Genomic DNA, 17,643 nt, shown 5'->3' with positions numbered 1-17,643 from the left:
AACAAACAGGTGCTTCTGATTGCTCAGACGTTGTTTTAATGTCATGACTCAGGCATATTTAGCTACTTCAAGAACTGTCTCACTGTTCTTCATTGATAATTTGACTGGTCATGTCCAAGCAAATTCCTAAAAAACTCTAACTGGGTGAGAGTTCATAATGAAATGCCTAAACCAGGGGTGCTCAATCCTGGTCCTGGAGATCTACCACTCTGGAGAGTTCAGATCCAACATACCTGGCTCCCATATTCAGATGCTCACAAAAGCCTTCATTAATTGGATCAGGTGTGTTTGGTTAGAGGTGGAACTAAGCTGTGCAGGGTGGTAGATCTCCAGGACCAGGACTGGGCACCCCTGCCTTAAACCTAACCGAGGAGTTCATCAGAAAGAATAGTGGAAAGTTACAGGCTGGCAAAGTCAGTCTTTTGATTGAAACCCAATCAAGCATGCTGTTGAAGAGGACACTGAAGTGAGAACACCACCAAAACAAGAACCAACTAAGAGGCTGCCGTATATAAGGCTTGGCAGAGCATTCCAAATGAAGTTTCTATTGAAGTCAGTGGGTTGTAGACTTGCACATAAAAAGGTTTGGGATAAAAAACTCTAAACAACTTTATTTTTGCTTGGCTAGAACTGGAGGAATAAACACAACAAATGAAACATATGGTTCATGTTGCATGGAAAACATTGTCTGTCTATCCATTAAGCTGGTGCTAGGTCTGTCTCTCCACTTCGGCCCTCCTTCCTATAGCTAAAGTAACTGTGCCAGACATGTGGGCCCCCGGGGCTTGGCCACATTCTCTGCTTCTCATTAACACAACATGTGCTGAGTGTGAACCTTCTTCAGCAGTGAGCAAAAGCCTCAGCCGCGTGAATGGACAGCTGCTAACACGGACGAGTGGCGACAGAGTGAAAGACAGCTGCGCTGGGGGACGAGAGGAAAGAGGGAAGAGATGCTGAGAAACACTCACCACTGAACCAGAAGCCCCCGGGCAGCCACCGGCTAACGGAACAGACTGCTCCGCTGAGTCACACGCACAGCCATTCTGAACAGCTCTTCTTTAATGCTGATAAAGTAAAGACGAAGATTTCGGGCATGTGAACTGTTGGGCAATCCTTAACAATGATCTACCTGCCAATCATGCGGGACTCTTAAAAGCAGTTAAAATAACTCCTTGGGATATGTTTGTCAGTGTTGTGGTGCATTTGTCCTTTCCAAGGTCTGCTCACTTCTGTTTTTCTATTTACTTTCCCCACCACCCACTTGAAAAATAAGGCAAAAGGCTGACTCAGAGAATCCACGCATCCTTACCACTGGGACAAACACGACGCAAGAGATGAAGTGCTGCCTGGCTGCATACCGTTTGTCTCAAGGTCATGCAAATACGTGCGAGGCCCCTGAGCCTGCCGTGCCTCTCTGCACGCTGCCCTACATTCATACAGTTAACATTCACTTTCTGCTGTAGGCTTGTTTCGCAGCACTGTTAGGTCCTGTATAGTTTCCCGGCTCCGCGGCTGAATGGCATGTGTTAGCAGGCTTCAGAAGTGCTTTGCGAGTCAGGTGCCCTCCTTGTTGGAATAATCGATACATTTCAATGATGGAGGAGCTGAATGCCTTCCACTCCCCCTCTGTTCAGGTTAAAGCAGACATATCTCAGGAACACTATTACCAGTTAGCCTATAGCAGCCGTTAGTGACCGAAATTGGCTCGGAAATTGCTTGAGATAGGCCTGAGGGTCAGCTACAACAGCCTGAAGGGCACAAATCGAATCGTTTGGAGGTGAGGGGAATGTCTTTCTCAGGCTGCAATACTTCAGATGGGAAGAGTAACCCAAGCTTAAAGCCTTAAGTGATTTCTGCAAGTGGAATTCCACTAGAAAACAGCTTTCTTCCTTGTGAAGCCACTGTCCATGGATATTAAAGCCATTTTGTTTACTTCAGCTTTATTGCATATGAATGTGCTCTCAAAGTCACATTCTTGTAGATGTCACAAGAAGATCACTGAGTGCATATGAACATAATCCGGCCGAATTACTGCGGAATAGTGATGAATCATGAGCTGTTGGACTTTGATATGCTGTTTTTACTACTTGAAGAGTTGCAAAGGACAACTACAAACTCTCTCAGAGCATCTCACCCAGAGAAGAATGGTTTGTTTCTAGACAACGAGCCGGCATCTTCAGCAGTTTTGCCAGTGATTTTAATGTCAAACGTATGAGCACTGAGGAGTAAACGAGACAAACTGTTGCTGTTGTTACAAACTAAGGCCAAGTTAAATGAGTGTTCTGTCTTCTGCTTTGTGGAAACATGGCTGGATCCTATGGTTCCAGGCTTAGCTGTATCCCTGCCGGGATTCACGGTTCATCAAATGGACCGGTCAGCTGAGTTGTGGCAAAAATCAAATGGTGGGGGAGAATGTTTCATGTTCAACCACTACGAGTGTGAAGTTTAAGCCAGTTTTGTTCTCCCACCACTGTGTACTGTAGCATCAACCCTTATATCTCTCCAGAACAGGGGTCGGCAACATGCAGCTCTTTTACTGCCCTGTTGTGGCTCCACAGCAGAATTTTATTTTTAGGTAAACACTAAATAATCCTCCCTTGCAGTAAAATAAAGCTCTGCCGATTGTTCTAACACAGTTTCAATGATAAATGGCCTTACACGCTGGAGTTAATATATAACTGCTAATTCACCCTTTAACCCTGAAGACTGGTGCGCAGATTGCTGGTCACACAGCGACACAAACAACAATCTCGACAGCTAGTAGCTAACAAAACGGCAAAGAGAAAGATTTAAGACTAACATTGATAATTTGGAGATGAATGGACTTTTATAAGCACAATCTGCAACAAGAAACTGTTAAACACTGCAGCTTCTCGTTTGCCAGCTCTTTGTTCAAATTTTCACGTTCCATCTTAAAGGGTGCAGCGGTTACATTCTGAAACCTCAGGCACCATTTAAGGTGGAACAGGAAAATTTGCACAAGAAGCTGGCGAATGAGAAGCTGACTTCAGCCTCGTAAAAAGTCAACCATTGGGAGACATTTTACAAGAAACTAATCCACTGTTGCAGAAAAGTTTCCTGCTGGAGATGCAAGAAAAGTAGCTACAGCCGAGCTAAAGATTAAAGCACAGCAAAGTAAGTTAGCGTGTTCGTTTATATTTTATAGCCTATACTAGGACATTAGTACATACTGAGACATTTACAGCCAAGATTGTAATATGGACATAAAATGTCGTGGCTCCCAAGGTGGCTTCATTTTTGTTAAAAGGACAAAATAGCTCTTCCTAACATTTGGGTTGCTGACACCTAGACGGATAGCATTGATTATTTTAGTAGGAGCACATATTTCCCCAAATGCATGTGGTAGGGAAGCCGATGGCTTCCCATCCTGACTCTACAGTGTTGGGGGATTTCAACCGTACAAGCTCTTCCTGCGACTTGCCTTATTTCTAGCAGCAGGTCACATGTCCTACCAGAAATGATAAAATACTGCACCACTGCTACTGTACTACTGATGGTGCACAAAAAGCATCCTTAAAAGCCCCTTTGGTCGTCCGTGTTGGTCCCTTATTCTGACTGCTCACTCAACCTGCCATGCTGTTGCTTATTCCAGCATATAAACAAAAATTCAAAACCATCAAACCCAAGAAAGTCGCTGTTACATCTTGGTTGACTGATGCTTTAGAAACTTTTGGATCCTGTTTAAACTTTACAGATTGGGATGTTTTTAAAACTGCATGTGAATCACTTGATGAATACGTTGAGACTGTAATTGGCTATATTAACTTTTGTGAAGAACTGTGCATTCCATGTAAAAGGGTGACATTACACAGCAATACAAAATCATGGTTTTCTAAAGAGCTAAGAATATTTAATCCAAAAAATAATTTTGCATATGCAAGTGGTAACTTGGATCATTATAAGGCAGCAAAGCACGAAGAAAAGCAAAGACAAACTATGTAAAGCGTTTGGAGCAGAAGGTGAAACTTAATGATGCTGGATCAGTTTGGGAAAGTCTACGGCTGATGATCAATTATAAAGCACAGTCTCTGTCTGTATCAGACGATGTGGACCATACTAATTAAATCTGTTTTATGCACGATTTGAAAAGAGTCCACTTTTGATTGTGCCTAGCCATGGGTTCCTTTCACCATCATTTGTCATTACTGAGGATGAAGTTAGATCTGTTTTTAATACACAAACCCCAAAGAAAAAACCTGGATTAGATAAGCTTTGCCCTCAGTATTTACAGGTATATTTAACATCTCTCTGAGCCGGTGTGCTGTGCTACAACGTTTTAAAGAATCAATTATCATCCCTGTGCCTAAAGTTGCTGAACCACCTCGTTGAATGATTTCAGACCATTCAGCACTTACTTTGCTACAAAGGCATTTGAGCGTATTATCCTTGCCCATCTTAAGTTACATACAGCTTCAGTGTTCCATTCATATCAGTTCGCTTATCAAGCCTATCAATCAGCTGATGTTGCCTTTTCACATTTTGAGACATTTAGACCTTGCTAACATTTATGTATATGTTTCATAACTTTCAGCTCTTTCAACAAGCTCTTTCAAAAGTTAATGGAATTCAACATTAATATAGTTTTATGCCATTGTTTTTTGGCCTTTTTAAATCGAAGGAAACAGTCTGTTAAAATCAATAATTATCATCACAGTGTTTGTTAGTGCAGTGGTGCCTCAGGGCTCTGTACTGTATCCACAGCTTTTTTCTCTCTATACTAATGATCTACTGTCTCACAATGAGTCTGTCAAAATTGTGAAACATGCAGACGTGCCACAATAATAGGCCTCATCACAGATAAGTAATAAGTAGTAATAACTAGTTATCAGCAGGGAGTGAATCGATCAGTGACAAAGTGTACTAACAATGACCTCCAGCTTCATACATCAAAAACATGGAAATCATTTTGGATTATAGGAAGAAACAGAATGTAAAAACTCCAGTGCAGGATTTGGAACAGTTTGTTGTAAAATCTTTCAAATTACTGGGAATTCACATTAGCGATTCTTTGAAGTGGAGCATTAATTCTGATTATATTATCAAAAGCTCCCAACAAGCGTTGCTTTTTTTGAGACTTTTAAAAAAAGTACAAAGTAAGAAGAGATCTATTGGTAAAATTTTATTCGGCCATTATTAGTGTTCTTACATCATCTATTACAGTTTGGTACAGAAATATAGATATTCAAACTCGTAATAAATTGCATGTTATTGCCGGTAAAGCTTCAAAGATAATTGGAATATTGCTTCCTTAAATTGGCTCTGTTTATACTCAAAACCCTTAAGCAAGAAAAGAGAATAATTACAGATTCCTCTCATCCAGCATTCCATCTTTTCCAAACCACTTGGAACCACCTGGGAGATGCTACAGATCTTTAAAAAATAAGACAGTACGTTTGAAGAACAGCTTTTTTCCTATCACTATAAGGTTACTAAACTGTTCTGAGTGGTGTATATTATTACAGTCTGTCTGTAATATTTCCAGCCTTTGTAAGAATGCACAGATTAAATTTCTGTGTAATTTTCCATGATTCTCCTACACCAAATGTTGTATATTGTCTATTGTTTTGTATATTGCTTACTGTATATGTATTATATTGTATGTTTATGTGTACTGTGCTACAACAGAGTTGATTTACATCTTGATGCACTGGACACAGTTAACACTAACAAGTCATGTGGCAATAAAAGAATCAATCAATTAACAACAAAAGGCTTTTATGAATATGTTGCCTAATGCCTGAGAGATTGTTTTATGATAATTTTTTCAGATGTATCACTATTTTGCCATTATCAACTTTACATATAAATACCCAGTAGACATGTATTGTTGACTGGTCTTTCTGGATATTAAATAAAATGGCAATATCTACATTGTAGACACTGTAGACTCCTGGTTCATATCACCACCATTGTAAAGACTGTATAAATCTGAGTGGGGGAAGTTTCTCTACAATGCATCATTTCACATTGAAACACACTACTTTGTTTACTTCTCAATGATTGAATTACAGTGCAAGTGTTTTTAAACAATGAAACAAAGAAAATATCTCTTAACAAATCTTACATCAAGAATATGACTCTTCAGGATACTCACTGTTGGCTCTGGAGATAAGAGCTCTGACTATAAAACTGAGAAGGATGAGATAATATAACACTTTAACCTGTTAATGCCAGTGCAAAAACTTGGCTGTTTCTGCCTTTTATTCTGAATGCTCACTCAGAAATCATCACAGTGCATCCAACAATAAAGACAGCATGGAGCTTCTTTTGTACAGCGCCCGACAGAAAATTTCAGTTCAGCATACTGATCCACTTTACTATGGCCAACATAGATACGCACATGTCATGACTATTCCAGAGGCAGACTTTAATGAGCTAAAGGGGATAAAGTCAACATTTCTGAAAGTATCTCCTACAACACATAAATTAGGACTAAAGGAAAACAAGTGTAAAGGCCACTACAGTGTTTTTCTAAATCAGAGAGTATCTTCCATTTAACCAGTGGTAGATCCCATGACATCTACTCAAATCACAAAGCCGGAACGTCATTTACATTTCCAAAGCTGCAGGACTTGATGTTGCTTTTGAAAACAAGGCTTTGCCTACTACAGGAAGATGACTCTCTTGAGATTGAGACCAATTTACATGTAAGTGTACAGGATCAAGAGTCTTACTGGCAACTGGACAACAACAAACAGCTTGTTCCATTTTTACTTTAAGGAAAAATGTCCTCAGGCAGAGCTGGACCTGATCCAAGACAGAGAGTAGTAACCCCCTCCACACACATACACTCCTGACAACACCAGGAGGCTTTGAGTTAATCTCAGCATAGCTCATCTCCACTTGCGCCAATGCTAAAACCCACACGAGTGGGGCGAATCAATGGCTCAGAAAAGTCCATCGATCAGGGAGTCCATGCTTGAACCAGCACACCCCAGCCAGCACAAGCAGATAAGGGTGATAACTATGTTCCTCGACTCGGTTCCTGTTACTACTAAAACCTACCCCGTTTCTCTAGAGCACCTAGTCCCTCCTGCCCAAGGACAAAGGCCTTCCAGTTCCAATCAAGCTCCGAGCTTGAGCACTGTCTACTGAAGAGTCCAATCCCAATCATTTGGCTGATGTGTAATGACAAATCAATCACACTGTCACTTAAGCCTCTAGATGTGGCTAAATTATGGCAGGACAGAGACATAACTCCATGCTAATGGACTTGTCCTAAGATGACCTTGTCTGTAATTAAGCGTAATGGTTTAGGAAAAGGGTGCTGTGGGTTTAGAGGTCACAAGGGGGGGTCTCCCACTCATCCGTCCAAGCAGAGTGAGACATTATTGGTGAGGTCTATCAGTGCAGGCCATGTGTTGTTCCATACTATATCTCAGTTGCACAGAGACAATACAGGTCAAACCTGGGTGACCTTGTAGGCATCTGCTTCGGCAATTTAGGTGCAACATGGCATCTGTATGGAGGGTTTTGGTGGCCTCAACCAATATTTCCAAACAATAATTTCATTCTGAAGTCTGGATAATACATACATCTCTTCAGCTTTAAATTAGTATAACATACTAACATTCTCACCTTCTACAGCAGTGCCGCAATAATCTCTAGAGCTAGATTTTAGGTTTAAAGACTAGGAAAACTCCCTTCTGGTTATGTATCTTGAAGGTGGGAGGAGCTTTGGGGCAGATACTTGAGGATAGGCTAGTTTAAATAGTTTTTTGTTTTTTTTCTTCATTTTCACTGACCTGCTACTACAGAAGGAAGAAGATGGCTAACTTACTGCTAGGAAACCAAACATCACATTTGGATTTCAGCACAGTCTGAATTTCTTTATTGCAGTGGGGGGGTTCTTAATGCTTGTATGACGTATTTGCATGCTGGGTATTGCAGAGAGAGAATACTGATGAATGAAACACAAAAAGAATACAAAATTACAGATGCTGTCAAACTACAGAGGCTGAGAGATGCAATGCTACACTACAGAATATGCCAAATAACATTTTTAATGCTAGTTTTAGGCAGGAATGCCCCCTTAAGACAATAGTGAGCAGCAGTTTAATAATGTGTACTGGAGCAATCCTGACATTATCCTGATTAACATCTTATTTGTCATCTGATTTTCATATTTCATTAATATCTCCGAGTTAAAATGCTTGGTTGCATGTGGAACATGTAGATTCAATTCAGCCAAAGTTATGGAGGATATGGTGAATATGTCATTGCTAATGTTTATTTTTGCTGTAAACATGTTGACTGATATCATCCATATTTGTGCCTATATATAAAAATCTGAAAAATATCCTGTAGACTTCATGCATATGCAGCTTTTGAGAAAAATGTTTATTTTTGTATACTTAATTTGAATAATTTTACCATACTGAAAGGTTTCTCTCATATTTTAAGATTAAGATTAAGCAGACTAACAACAAAGACATTTATTCATAGCCTTTTTCGCTTATCTTTACTAAAGGTGCCAACCTCGGTAGATATTATCAATTACTTTCTCCAGATGAAACATTATATTGGCCCGAGCAAAAGCCTATGATAGAAGTAGCCCTCTGAAGATAAATGACCCTATAATCAGTTTGCTTGCTAAGCTCTCTAGCTCATATTTACTACTTCCATATCACCTTAGAGAACACTCTGTTGTATCTCTGTAACAACTAGCCTGGACATAACCAAAATCAAAACAAACATGGGTCAGAAACACTACTGGAGAAATGGAGACATCATTCGTCAAGGCTGCGTGGGTGAAGTTCACCTCCCTTTCTAAAGATGTGAACAGGCTGCACTGGCCAGCAGGTCGATGGCTAGCTCTGGTCTTTGAGCTACTGTATCCAGATGATCAATAGGGACAACTGGGCCAGTTCAATACAGACAAGTGACCCTATAGGCCAATCATCTATTCTGGGGGGGTTCTTGGAGAGCGTAATGAATCTCTGGAGAACACAGGCAACCAATCATTTGCAGTGTGGAGTTATGTGTAATGTCAGGCAGTGCTCAAGTCTCATTGACAGCAAAGAGAGAATCAGTAGGTCAAATTATCTATGGGCCCCTGACAGTTTCTTGACAATTTATGGCTATAATAAACAAAATTATAATAATACAATCTTTTTTGATACTAGCGCTGCAAAATATGGTCAGAATACTAGTATTGTGATTATATTGCAACTTACTGCAATATACCTTACAATACAAATACCTGCAACCTCATTAAGTACACCTCCTCGGTTCTGCACTCATTGTCCATTTTATCAGCTCCACTTACTATATAGGTGCTCTTTGTAGTTCTACAATTACAGACTATAGTCCATCTGTTTCTCTGCATACTTTGTTAGCCACCTTTTACCCTGTTCTTCAATGACTCCCACCACAGAGCAGGTATTATCTGGGTGGTGGATCATTCTCAGCACTGCAGTGACACTGACATGGTGGTGGTGTGTTAGTGTGTGTTGTGCAGGTGTGAGTGGATCAGACACACCTCAGTGTCACTGCTGGACTGAGAATAGTCTACTAAACAAACATATACAGCCAACAGTGTCCTGTGGGCAATATCCTGTGACCACTGATGAAGGACTAGAGGATGACCAACACAAACTGAGCAGCAACAGATGACCTTTTGTCTCTGACATCCACAAGGTAGACAGACAAAGTAGGTGTGTCTAATAGCGTGGACAGTGAGTGGACACAGTGTTGAAAAACTCCAGCAGCACTGCTGTGTCTGATCCACTCTTACCAGCACAACAAACACTAACACACCACCACCACGTCAGTGTCAGTACAGTGCTGAGAATGATCCACCACCCGAATGATACCTGCTCTGTGGAGGTCCAGTGGGGTCTGACCATTGAAGAACGGAGTAAAAAGGGGCTAACAAAATGATGCAGAGAATTAGATGAACTATAGTCTGTAATTGTAGGACTACAAAGTGCTCCTATATGGTAAGTGGTGCTGATTGTAGCAGAGCAGAGTGTAGATACAAGGAGGTGTATTTAATTTAGGTCATATATAATTAAAAACTAATGAAGTATAAAATGAAAATCTAAGCATTCTGATTGGTTAGAGGGCACTTTTTCCTGATCTAAGATTTGGTTTGCTCTCACATGCATGGAAGCAGATGTGTCCTTGAGTCCATGAGACTTGGATAAGGCAGTGAGTATCCCTGCAGTATCTCAGTTTCCAGACCAGCTACTGTAAAATGGGTGTGCAACGGCCTCCCGAATGATCTATATTGAACTGTCAAGTATATGTCTCCTCCATCTCATCCAATCCCATCCAGGGCTGAAACAGTTTTCCTTTATTTGAAGCCAGCTCCACGTAGAATGCCCATCAACTCAACATTTCCAACAGAAGGATCACTTGTTGCTCTGGCAACGAGGCCTCTCGGAATATTCCAGCACTTGACTGGCTCTACGCTGGCAATTGAGCACGTTTGAACTATTAGCACTGGCGTACTGCGGGGAGCTAGGCCCACTTATCTCCCTCCACCCGAGACAACATCCATATTCAGCAGCCAACTCTGCGCTGCGAGTGCTGGGTATTGATGAAAGAGAAGAGCGTTCAGCGCAACACTATAACGTGCTTAAAATCATCGCCTGACGAATGTCAAGATGAGAGATTGAGCCGGGAAGAGTTGGCACTCTAGGGTGCCTGGAATGACGAGGTGGATTGAAGGAGAACAGATGAAAACACTGTACTGGAGGACCACAGAGGTGGTCAAGAGGCAGGATGTGCTGTTGTCTCTCCTTACATTCTGTCCCAAGGCCATGAGCCCTCACTGGGCTGCAGAGGACTCTACTGCCAATCCGATTATCAGCACAACTCAAAAGCAACACAAACTCAGGCCACAACAGGAGAAACGCCACCGATACAGACGCTTCTGTTACATTTTAGCACAACCCGAGCAGGGGGACAATACTATGGACAATGCATTATTGTGATCAATTACATAACTATACACTTTCCTTCATCTCGTAAATGTGTCACTGGTGTATCGTCAGTACTTCTAGAACACTGATCAACTGCAAGTATCATAAAAAAAGATTTAGTATAGCCATTAAACAACAACCAGTGCCTGTCAACAACAACCAATGTTTGGTAACTGCAATAACTACAAAGTAACAAGTAGCTCGCTGTACATTACCCCATTATCTCATGGACTGGTGCCATTATCTTCATTTAATTTTCTTATTATTTGACTTTCACTCATTTTCATTCTAAAATAGTTTATTTTTGCAAATTAAACAGTTACTGTACTTTCATGTCCCTTTTTAAATGTGGCGCTACTGTTTTGCTGTGACATTTTTGTCTAATCTATCTTGTTCATGAAACTTAGAATTCATTAATTTTTCTTTGAGATATAATAATAAATACATATTTTTATCAAAAAGCTTCATAAGTGACATAAACGCATTCATGTCGCTTTGTGCCTTCTCATTCTGCATTATTTTAAAATCAAAAATAAACAAAAAGTTTAGTGGTCACCTGGTCACGACTAAGTGAAGGCAGTGCCTGATTTTTTTTTTGGAGTGACAGAAATCTGCAATCTGAAATTAAATCTGTTCTGTGGTGTTTGGAAATGTAGCGTTTTGGCTAAGCTGACGATAACTTAGTTAGCTGGTCAAATGTTCCATACACCACAGTACAGCCTTGGTTCTAGCTAACTGATGCTAAAATGTCACTTGTTTGGAGGATATCTGAGAGCACCAAGTTGAGTGGCTGGTGTCAGCGTGAAAGTGAAACTGAATGCATTCTGTGGCTTGTAGCTCTTAGCCATTATGAAGCCCAATCTCACATCCATGCCCTGATTTCACTTGAATGATTTCATAGGACCTTCAGCTAGAGTTAGCTAACTTAAAGTTAACTGTAAAACTTGTCACTGATTTAATTCAGTCGTGTGCTAGCTTTGTCACATTTATTTACGATTACATAATAAGTAATATATAATATATATAAATTCACAAAAAGGCAGGCACATACGTATCTACCTATATGCCCTTTGAGGTGAACCAGGGGAAGTATTATCAGGATGGGGATGTATGATTGACTCCACATGGTCACTGAGCAACTATTATGCTTAGTTTCGAGGTTTCCTGATTTCCTGATTTGAGGTTTAGATTTCTAAATCTGAACAGATGGAATGTGTTTATTTGGCCGCTCACATGTTGAACTTGAGATTAACACATCATAATTTTTAATAACCCTCAAAATTTTTAAATATACCTTATTACCGTTATACCACCCAACCATATTGATACACCTCTCACTTTTAAGGAGAACTCAGTGCAATTAACACCACCTGCAGTTCATGTATTGAGAACATACAAACACCTTGTCCTATTCAAAAAGACACTAACACGTTGGCAAACTGTATATATTATAACAAACAGCATTACGAAGAGCTGTGGAAATTCCCATGAAATCCCCATTTCTGCTATTTTAGCCATGCCTATTATCTGCGCTTCTCTCTCTGCCACTAAACGATTCTCCTTTGCAGGCTCTCCTGGTCAGGAGCGCAGGTGTGTTTCTGCTCCGATTCAGGGAGGCCAACAAAAAACAGAATGAAATCATTCACAGAGGCTAGTCATTACTGTCATAGTGATGGAGAGATAGAGGGAGAGGGAGGAAAAAAGAGAAGAGAATGAGAAGCTTGTTTAATGTATCTGACCAAAAGAAGGGAAGAATTGTTTTTTTGATGCACTAAAGTGTTAAAATGTTAAAGCATTTTCATGTCAAAATAAAGAAGCAGTTGCAGAGCAATTCTGTAATGTTCAAAACTGTGTAGTGTTCAAAATTCCAGAAAGTCCACCGGTCCCTGGCATTTAGTTTGGTGAAAAGTCCTTGGGGCAAAAATCCATTCCCAATTTAGCTTAGAATGTAGGAATCTATACTTAATACAACCTCTGTCAGGAGAATAGGGGAATTTGAACAGGAACTGGCAACAAAATTAGACTGGAATCTTGGTCATTTGACCTTGGTATTGATTGAGTCAGACCAAGAAACCACAGTCCATGGACGGGTTAGTGCAGCTGAACAAAGACGCGGGCGCTGGAAATGTTTGAGAAATCTAGACATTTTCAATTCAACTCAGCACAGATCAACTCTTTACTGATGCAGGGAGCGAAACTGAGACTACAGCTTTCTTTGCAGTTTGCAGTATGTGAGACAAAAAATAGCTTAAGCACAAATGTAAAAATATTATAAATAAAAATGAACCTAAACATGAACAAGAAGCACTGAGCAAGACAAACTATGAACATTTCCAAAAAACGATCTGATATCAGCTGCTAATATCAGCAGAAAATGCTGGATTGGATATCAGTAGCAGAAAAAATAAATCTGATTCAGTCCTGGGATCTATTCTGAAACCGCACACACTCACACTGTCTAATGTGATGTGGTTAGCTGTGCGTTTCTTCCTGTAGGGTAGTCGAAAGTTTGAGTACTTTGAGCATCATAGCCTATTTTTGAATGCTCGTCTTAAGTGAAGTGCTTCAATTAAAATTCAATCATTTTAAAGCTTAGTAGTTTTTAACAAAAAAATATCAGACCGATATCAGTGAAAGCCAATAGTCAAAGTTTCAATATAATTATCAGCATTAGTAGAAAAAAAGGGGTAATGCATATGCAGTTAGCACCAGGAGAGCTGCTAAATTGTGCAGATTATGAAGAACTAATCAGCACAAAAAGTCAGTATAAAGCAGGCACAGCATCGTAAACAGCCTGGAAAGTTTAATGTAACGTTTTAACCCCTTAAATGACCAGTGCCTGCCCGCGGCCCAATGTTTTATCACCAGTATGCATTAAAGCCCCTGTAGTTACTGAATAATAAGCCTTAGTTTGTAATACGCATGGGATGTTAAGGGGTTAAGAGCCTTTGTTGAGAGTGGGGATGCCAGATATGTCAGTATTCAACTATTTAAAGCTTTGACATTTCAAACAGTAATTTATGATGGTACGCATGTTGCTAATAGACACACACATACAGCCCAACACACTCAGAACACATGCATAACTGAAATATGTGATGCATAAAAACAACAAACTCTAATTCAACATTCTCTGGAAGAAAAAATGGAATTTGTGAAACAAGACTAGTAATGAGAGTATGGGTTTTGTCCACATTGCACTAATAATACAATATCTTCTGTCCTTTACTTTTTTACTATACAACTCAACCTCTCTGTAGGGCAATTCTATACTACAGCACTATTGAGTATGGCTGTATATCTCTATACCTGCACAGTTCTGTATTATTGTGTCCTATTTATATGTACATTGCATTATGGTGTGTAACTGTTCTACTTTATTTTAATTGTATATATAAACTAGCAATCATATTAATAACATTTTCTTGTTATAATAATAACTTCTAAGATGTGAACTGAAACGGTATTTTTAGGTCTTTTAGTTAATAAGAGCTTCATGAAATGGTTTCCACAGCCAAGCAGCTGTGCACAAGCTTAAGATCACCAAACGTCCAGTGGTGTAAAACACACCGCCACTGGACTCTGGAGCAGTGGAAACGTGTTCTCTGGAGTGATGAATCACGCTTCAGTGAAGGGTAATGTTAATGCTACAAAAAACAAAGACATTTTAGACAATTATATGCTTTAAACTTTGTGGCAACAACAGTTTGGGGAAAGCTCTTTCTTATTCCAGCATGACTGTGACCCTGTGCAAGTTTGGCATGGAGGATCTCCAGAGGCCTTCACAGAGCCCTGACCTCAGCTCCACTGAACACCTTTGGGATGAACTGGAATGATGATTGTGAGCCAAGCCCTCTTGTCCAACATCAGTGCCTCGCAAATGCCCTTTTGACTGAATGGGCACAAATTCCCACAATCACACTCCGAAGTCTTGTGGAAAGCTTTCCCAGAAGAGTGTAAGCTGTTATTGCTACAAAAAGGCGCCAACTCCATTTTAATCCCCATGCTTTTGGAACGGGATGCTCAACAAACTCATATAGAGACAGTCAGGTGTCCACATACTTTTGCCCATATAGTGTAGGTAGAGAAAAGAAGACAAGAGAAGAGATTTTGTGAGGATAAAGCTGTACAGAAAAAGAGAGTTGAACACAGTAGAGTGGAGATGTTGCGTGTGGTACACAGTGTATGGTGCTGAGAGTGAAGTGCGCCCCATCTATAATCTTTTGGCAGCTAGAGCAGTGAAATGAAGGCGAGGGAAACGCTGTCCTGCGTGTGTGGGGATATAACCAGATTAGAGCCATCCACAGCACGCACTCTTTCATCTGAACTGCTCTCATACCTCTCTATTTCCTCATTCTCTCCATCACCCCACAGCTTCTCCTTTGCCCTCTATCTCAGATCACCTTCTGCTAGACCTCAGCTCTGTCCGTTATGTGTCTTTTTCTCACTCTGTGTCTCTCCATCACCACACGGCTCTTCATCATGTTCTTACACACAACACAGAGAGAGTGAGACAAAACACATTTATTTTTGTCACAGTGCATGTGTCTGTTGTAGTCATTCCGCAGCTTATTTCCCCCCAGAGCAGAGGCATGTTCTCTCTGTCTGTGTGTGTGGCAGGTATGTGGAGTGTGTAGTACGGCCATGATGGCTGGAGTGCAGTAGAGGGTTCACAGTGCATTATGGGTTGCAAGAGCATGCCTCATTTTCCTCTCCTCTGCTCTATCTGTGCCTCACTCGCTCCATCTCTCTTTTTCTTTCGCTTCAATTATTTGCTTCAGGGGGCAATTATTCCACCCTCTCCAGCCCTCTCCATCCTAACTTTTTTCTCTTTCTAACCTCTCTCCCTCTCCCTCTCTCTCTCTCTCTGCACTCACTTTCTCCACTTTCACTCTCTCCTGCCACTTTATCTGTGTGCCAGTCAGTATCTCTTTCTCTTTCGCACATACTTTATTCTCTCCCTTCGACCCTCTCTCCCCAACTCTGTTCTGTCCTCCTCTTATGTCATTCCCTGCACACTGCCAATCAAAGGTTCAGGGACACCTAACTTTTCAAAAGATTTTTAATACAAATGAGCATGACTGTCTTGTTGGTTTGCAATAGTGTAACATAGTAACCTTTTAAATTCTAGTTATTTGACATTTATTAGATTATTATTAGTATTAGCCATATATCCTTTTCCCCACACTGGAGCTGAATCTCAAATGGTTCCCTACCCCCTATGAGTGCACTACATGGGTCTTAGAATAGCGGCTCTTGTGTGTCTAACAAAGAGTCACTTGAGATTCAGCCCCAAGTAAACACTTCACCACTTGACATTTAGTGCACTATTTTGGTTTTGCAGCAAAATGATTGTTTATTTACTTTCCTGCCTAAATATGTGTGCAATGTTGTTTGGACTTAACACTTTATTACTCCAAATAATTCTCCGTTCATGAGATATTTTATTATTAGATTCAGATTTCAGTATAATTTAGTTTGACTACGTGGTCACTTACTAACATTTTCACCCATTAAATTACACCTCACATTTACACAATTGTACTTCACACTTACTCAGTTAATACACTGAACCTGTTTGGCATTTCAATATAATTTAGTTAAATCTACACTATGCATGTTTTGGGATTTTGGAGCTCTCACTGATAGAAATATGAATTTTATAAATGTTGGTTGTGCTTTGGACGCCTTCCCCAAGCAGACGAATCTGATGAATGCCAGTGCTTCAAACTGAACTCGGTCAAAACTTAGTGAAGGGTGAAAATGAAAGTCTTCTGAGGGTGTACGTGAATTCTACTATTCTACTATTGTTAACATATCTTTATCAGTATAATACTGATTTTATATTTGAGACCTAAACATCGAGTTGGACCTTCCTTTTGAGTCTGTGCACATAACGTTAATACGTAAAGACGTGCGATGTGGTCCGTAAAACTCCCATGAAGTCAAACTCAACACCTCAGACTTTTATTATTTCAGGCTTTACAGAGTGATTCACAGCACCACACACAATACAATTTAGCATGTTTTTTGTTTTCCTTTTTTTTTCTTTCAATTTAAACAAATTAAATATTACAAAGTGCTGCTCAAACTGTCTTTGAATCTACCATCACATTACTGAAAATATCTAGTGCTCTTAAGCTCAGGGGTGTGGGAAGTGTGGGTGCTGAGAGTACAGCACCCACAGATTTCAGCGTTGGTTAACTGCATCTGCTAAAAATAGTAAAAAAAAAAATAAAAATATCTGAACTGAAACTAATTTCAACATAGTAAAGACCTGTATTTGCTTGTTTTAGGGTTTGTATTTTTATGTTTTTTTAAACATATTTTAAAAACCTGCAGTAGCCACGCACTGTTTACGTTAACAATGTATTTTCATCACAGCAAGCTGAATGGCTTCCCCTTAACCACTGCCACATCGCTAAACACATGCAGGTTGAGGTGAAGAGGGAAATTGTGTGCAGAGCTGCAGGCCTTTCTGAGCCCCAAAGTGAACTCATACCATTTTCTTAACTTAAACAAACAAAAAGAAAAACGTAATGATGTCCTGCACTTTGAATACATTCTTTGTTATCAACTATTATATCATGAGTGTGTGACACAATTGGTTACCGCGCCATACATCAACAATTTGATTGAGCATCACTTATTTGCATAAAGCTCATCCAGAAGAAGAGCAGAGAAATCTATGAGC

General features: G+C 40.1%; 1 protein-coding gene across 2 annotated transcripts in view; it reads right to left on the bottom strand.

Moving 5' to 3' along the window:
- Nucleotides 1–17,643, bottom strand: part of brsk2a (BR serine/threonine kinase 2a) — a 241,652-nt gene that overhangs the window by 81,613 nt on the left and 142,396 nt on the right. The gene's annotated exons all lie outside the window — the stretch shown is intronic.

The sequence above is a fragment of the Colossoma macropomum genome, unplaced genomic scaffold, assembly GCF_904425465.1.
Source record: "Colossoma macropomum unplaced genomic scaffold, Colossoma_macropomum, whole genome shotgun sequence".
Classification (NCBI taxonomy): domain Eukaryota; kingdom Metazoa; phylum Chordata; class Actinopteri; order Characiformes; family Serrasalmidae; genus Colossoma; species Colossoma macropomum.
This window is presented reverse-complemented; position numbering and strand designations above follow the sequence as displayed.